We start from the raw sequence: 6,600 nt of genomic DNA, 5'->3' as shown, positions 1-6,600 counted from the left end.
TTATTGTGTATATTAAGTAAATTATATACATCTATTTTAAGTGTCCGTATCACGAACTGGGCAAATATATGGAGTAAAGTTCCTGAAACACAAGCAGGCTTTAGACAGGGGTACTCTACGATTGATCATATTTTTACTTTGCATGGTGTTATAGAAAAATGTCTAATTAAGAAAAGGAAAACGTTATATGTTGCTTTTATCGATTTTAGAAAAGCCTTTGATTCAATTGACCGTTCTAAGTTATATAAGCGCTTATTCAAATCTGGTTTACATGGGAAAATGCTAACTGCTAAAATGAGTATTTACAGCTCGGTAACAGCTTGTGTTAGAAGTGATAACGGATATACTGAGTATATTGACTGTCCAATTGGTTTAAAGCAAGGTTGAGTTCTTAGCCCTTTATTGTTTTCCCTATTGTATATGGCGAGTGTGAAAGATATCCTCTCTTTATAAAAGTGTACAAAATGCAAATGTATTACGATAACTGTGGATATAAGACATATGCTTCATATATTAGAGAAATACTTTTTTCACATGGATTTGGTTACGTCTGGATGTCTCAGACAGTTGGTGATGCAGCTTCATTTGTAAATAGATTCAAGACTGTTGCAATCAATATGTTTTTCAATCATGGAATTGTACATTGAATAACAGTTCACGATACCGTATTTACCGAGAGTTTAAAAGTCTGTTAACTCCAGAAAAATATTTATCATGTATCTTGGACAAAAAGTTTCGAAATATTTTGATCAAATTTAGATGTGGGTTATTAAGGTTAAAGTATAATGAGGGAAGATGGTTAAATGTTGAGGTTGCAGAACGTAATTGTCCATTGTGTAAGCTGGGTGTGGAAGATGAGTATCATTTTATTTTTATATGTACTGAATATAACTCCCTTAGATTAAAATACTTGCCATATGTATATCAGAAACAACCAAACTACTATAAATTTAAGTCCCTGTTATCAACAAATAATGAAACACTTTTAAGAAATTTGTGTAAATATATCTTTCATGCTTATAAAATCAGAGCAATCAAACTCCAATAAATTTTCTTTAAACCACACATTTTTTCCATTTTAAATGTTTATAAAGGTGTGTATATATGTTTATATTAAATATTATATTTATACTGACAAGAAATCTATTCGAACAAATAACACGTGTATTATTGCCCTTTAAAGTGTATCTATATTTGTAAACAAATGTATGTATGTTGTATATGGGCCTGTGGCCTACATACGGAATAAAAATACTTGACTTGACTTGAGGCTCGGACACCTAAACTGACGTACAAAGAAAAGTACACACCTAATGATTTTTTAATAATTCCAAACACCAAGTGCATACAAACAGACAGATAACCCAAGCTGCCTATGAGGCGCTAGAAGGTTAAAGTCACATGACCTATCCCACCTGGTACCCATTTTCTGCCGGGTGAACAGGCGTGTTTGAACAAACTCACTTGCCCAAGGTGAGCCATGTATCACAAGTGCTTCGTTGTGGGGCAGGACTGAAAGCCTAGAAACTCTCAGGAGTCAAGCTGCCGAACATGATCACCCATCTAAAGACTCTTCGCGCCTATCGTTGCTTAACTTCAACTGATTTGTGACCTGAGCAAAATGCACAGGACCACATGCCACCACTTGAGGCTGTTTTCCATTATGTAGTGTTGTGGGTGGGATTTCATTAAACTTTGTTAAGTCGCAACCATTTCTTGCTTGTTTCAATTTTAGCCATTCTCATACATGAATGGACGCTTTTTTCAGCGAGGCGGTTGATGTGTCAAATGTTTATTTATTTATTTATTTATTTGTTTATTTATTTATTTATTTATTTATTTATTTATTTATTTATTTATTTATTTATTTATTTATTTATTTATTTATTTATTTATTTATTTATTTATTTATTTATTTATTTATTTATTTATTTATTTATTTATTTATTTATTTATTTATTTATTTATTTATTTATTTATTTATTTATTTATTTATTTATTTATTTACTAGCCGTCTCAGTAAGCACGTGGTTTCTCACAAACCTCACGCTAGAAGCATGGGAAAGATATGAGATTGACATATGACTTCCCATTTCCAGAAACACGAAAGCTGCCGTAGAACGTAGAGTTTTAAGTCACTACTTTGAAACGAGTAAAATGAAATATTTGCATTTCTGAATTGTATATGAGTTGTTAATTTAAGTCACGTGCGTCTATGGTTCTATTAAGGGAGCTCGGGTTTTGCCTAGGGTAAACGCGACGCTTGTAGTACGTCACCTTGCGTGACAGTGTCATCATATAACGCCGTGGAACAACTGATTACTTCCACGTGAGTAGCCGACTGGCGCTATATAAGGAATATAAAACTGTCATAATGTGGCTTATGCTAAGGACACCCATCAATTTTTGTGTCAAATAAGACCAAAAATATGAATTATTCATTATTTTGTATGTGAAGATGGAATTCCTTTGCAATCTATAACTAATAAGTAAAAAAGGTAATATAAAAAAGAACATTTGTGATATATTTCCTTTTTAATATCATACCGAAGGAAACAAACAAGGGAACACCACTTCATGGCAGTGTTCCTTATTTATTCTCAGATTTCCTCCCACAGCGCTATTCAAAGCTGGTGATGAAAACTGGAACATATTAAAGGAACACTTGAATTTTCCTGTGTTCCTTTATTTGTTTCTCTCAGTATAGTTCTGAGTAATATTTGTGTTCTCAAATATACTCATGCCAATAATGGTTGTCACCCCCCTCCCAACCCCAACCCCACACCCACACCACCTCTCCAATAAATGTTTTTGAAGGGGGTGACAACCATTATTGGCATGAGTATAATATATGTATATAATGGGACTCATTTAATCTAATGTTATATATTAAAGAACTGCACATGGCGTTTTGAAACTTTTGAGACATTTTAAGCATAAGGACATGATACTTTTAATATCGAACCATCAGTGTTCATAGAAATATGAGCGGAACCTAACTGAAATGCAGTTTCTCACCACAGGTGGGGTAACGGAATGTAAGTATGCATTTACGTTAGTCAATGTTCCACAAACTGACGAACAACCTTGAAGTGTGAATCTCTTTAAGTGATCTTATTATTAGCTTCGCAATGTCAGGGACACCACTTTGGAAGAAAGAATGTCGAGCCAACACAACAATTTCTGTCATGTTATATAAAATCATCCAGTGATTGTACCCAGTGGGGAATCGAACATCAGCGGACGCCTTAAGCATTAGGCTACCCTACCGCCTCCGCACGGATAGGACGTGCTGAAAGAAGGCATACATGGTACTCCCTGTAAGAATCTGACTTAGTAATCGCTGTTATTTACAACTCTCACACTGTTCTATAGTACCAGTGAATATGTGACCAAGGGGTATACAATGAGTTCTATCAATTATGCTTATACTCTATTAACTCCAGCACCACCTGGGACATATCTTCAAAACACAGATATAACTGAAATCGTGTACACATGCAATATTCTACATGTATGGTACTTCCTAGCCTTGGATGTATAGTAATTCTATCCTTTAAAGGACCCGTGAAGGTCCGGATTAGAATGAACCTTCAGTAACCCATGCTTGTCTTAAGAGGCGACTAACGGGATCGGGTGACTGGGCTCGCTGGCTTCGTTGACCCACATTTCATCGGTTCCCAATTGCACAGATCGATGCTCATGCTGTTGATCACTGGATTGTCTGGTCCAGACTCGATTATTTGCAGACCGCCGCCATATAGCTGGAATACTGCTGAGGGCGGCGTAAAGCTAAACTCACTCACTCCATCACTATCCTTTAAAGAGGCAAGTCAAGATAAGGGGACAGTACAGACCCCAGTCTGTTGTTTATTATGTTTTAGAAATTATCATTTAAACTATTAAGTTTTACGTTAGACACTTGTGCTGCGATGCCTAAACATTACTGATGAAGTCTGTCTGCAAATTTACCTCTCCTAAAAAAAGCATTGGATAATGGATAGAAAGCAGCGTGGATACGAACAAACCAAACGAATATACGTGCAAAAATTATTTTGACCTTGATGACGTAATGCAGATACCTGTTACACAGACATACCGTGTAGTGACGTCACAGTAGATTCTGTCACTCACCATTATTGTTGACGTCATGTGTAAATTGTTATCTATATCGATCTATGTACGATTCTCTCCAAACATTCTAAGATCCTACTTTTATTACTGATAGACATGATACAGAACTGTTGTGTTTACTGAACTCTTGTCAGATTCCACGTTAATGCAAATATTTTCGCTTCGTGTGACAAATATATTAATGCAGTCTCTATTCATGACATTGTTTCTTTGAAGATGACAAGATGCATTCATTATCCCTTGCAATGGTTTGGTACATATATCACTTTCGTATTGTTCTTTTTAATCCCTTGGTGTTATTTTCACGTGTTCCATATATCAATGTCAGGCCATGTGGTGACCCCATGCCACTGTAGCTGTGTAGCGGAAAGGTTGGCCTAAATAGGATGCCCACCTTTCATACACATGCATAATACTCATGACTGTGACATGAATAGGTAATTAAGGAAACTACACTGGGACATTGTCGAAAGGCTGTTAAAGTATCCTTTCTAAAAGCATTCAGAAATACATCTAAGTTTAAAATTCCATGGTGATTACATTATATTTGATATAAAATTTACTTGATTAACGGTATATATATTTTTTAAATATATAAGGTAAATGTAATGAAGTCTGTAACATGTTACATATAACAGACTTTTGTATAATACTAAGATGTGCAAAACCTTTTTTCAGCATGAACAGTTTTCAAAGGATAATGCAGTTAACTTGTTACGAGCCAAAGGACATCTTGAGGTAGGACTGATGATTAGAACACGTTATACATTAGTTTGAGATGCACATGACACTGATCTGTACAGCGACACATGTTAGAGCACATGCTTCAAATTACAAACAAATGTCTGCTAAAGTACATGCTTCAAATAACTGACAACTGTCTGCTACAGTACACGATTCAAATCGCAAACAACTGTCTGGCACAGCACGATTCAAATCACAAACTACTGTCTGATACAGCACAGGATTCTAATCACAAATAACAGTGCTACAGCACAGGATTCTAATCAATGACACCTGCTTGTTACAGCACATGCTTATAATCACAAACAACTGTCTGTTATCACATGAGTTCAAATCTCATGTAACTACCTGTTACAGCACATGATTCAAATAACGAACAACTGTCCTACAGCAACTGATTCCAATAACAAATAATTGCCTGATACAGCAGATGATTCAAATCACAAACAACTGTCTAAAATAGCACATGATTCTAATCACAAACAACTGTCTAAAATAGCACATGATTCAAATCACAAACAACTGTCTAAAATAGCACATGATTCTCATCACAAACAACTGTCTAATATAGCACATGATTCTAATCAGACAACTGTCTAATATAGCACATGATTCTAATCAGACAACTGTCTAATATAGCACATGATTCTAATCACAAACAACTGTCTAATATAGTACATGATTCTAATCAGACAACTGTCTAATATAGCACATGATTCTAATCATAGACAACTGTCTAATATAGCACATGATTCTAATCACAGACAACTGTCTAATATAGCACATGATTCTAATCATAGACAACTGTCTTATATAGCACATGGTTCTAATCATAGACAACTGTCTCATATAGCACATGGTTCAAATCACAAACAACTGTCTAATGTAGCACATGATTCTAATCATAGACAACTGTCTGCAACAACACATGCTTCAAATGATATAAAACTGTCTGATACAGCATATGATTCTAATCAGACAACTGTCTAATATAGCACATAATTTAAATCACAAACAACTGTCTGATACAGCACATAATTTAAATCACAAACAACTGTCTGATGCAGCACATGATTAAAATCATAGACAACTGTCTGATACAGCACATGATTCTAATCACTGACGCCTGCCTGTTACAACAAACATGATTCTAATCACTGACGCCTGCCTGTTACAACAAACATGATTCTAATCACTGACGCCTGCCTGTTACAACAAACATGATTCAAATCACAGAACCCTCTTACAGCACATGATTCAGATCCCGACAAACTCCCCCTTACAGCATATGGTTCAAACCATAAACAGCTGTTACGGTGTATGGTGTTAACCACATGGGTCTCCATGTCACACCTCCAGCTTCGAATCACAGATACATCCATATACAATAACACTGTATAGCAAATGTTTTTGTTTCCTCTGTTCTATTCCATTCTAGTGTCTCCTAAAATTAACCGTTTTAACCCTCTCCCGTATATTACATGTTTTGTCACCTGGCCATGTCTAAGTGAAGACTTAAATCCTCCCGTATCCTTAATAAAAGTCATAGTATACCCATCACTCCGCTGTCTTCATATAAAGATTGCAATTACCTTCAAACCAACGCTCTAGTTCCCAAACAATGTAACTGACTCTAACTGTGTGTGTGACGGTGTGTTGAAAGGCTACCATTAATGCAACTGTAGCTTTTAAAGACCAGATAAAAACTGTATTTCATGAAAA

This window comes from Haliotis rubra, unplaced genomic scaffold, assembly GCF_003918875.1.
Source record: "Haliotis rubra isolate DU_JTF1 unplaced genomic scaffold, ASM391887v1 Scf154, whole genome shotgun sequence".
In the NCBI taxonomy this organism is placed as follows: Eukaryota; Metazoa; Mollusca; class Gastropoda; order Lepetellida; family Haliotidae; genus Haliotis; species Haliotis rubra.
Note: the sequence above shows the minus strand (reverse complement) of the source record.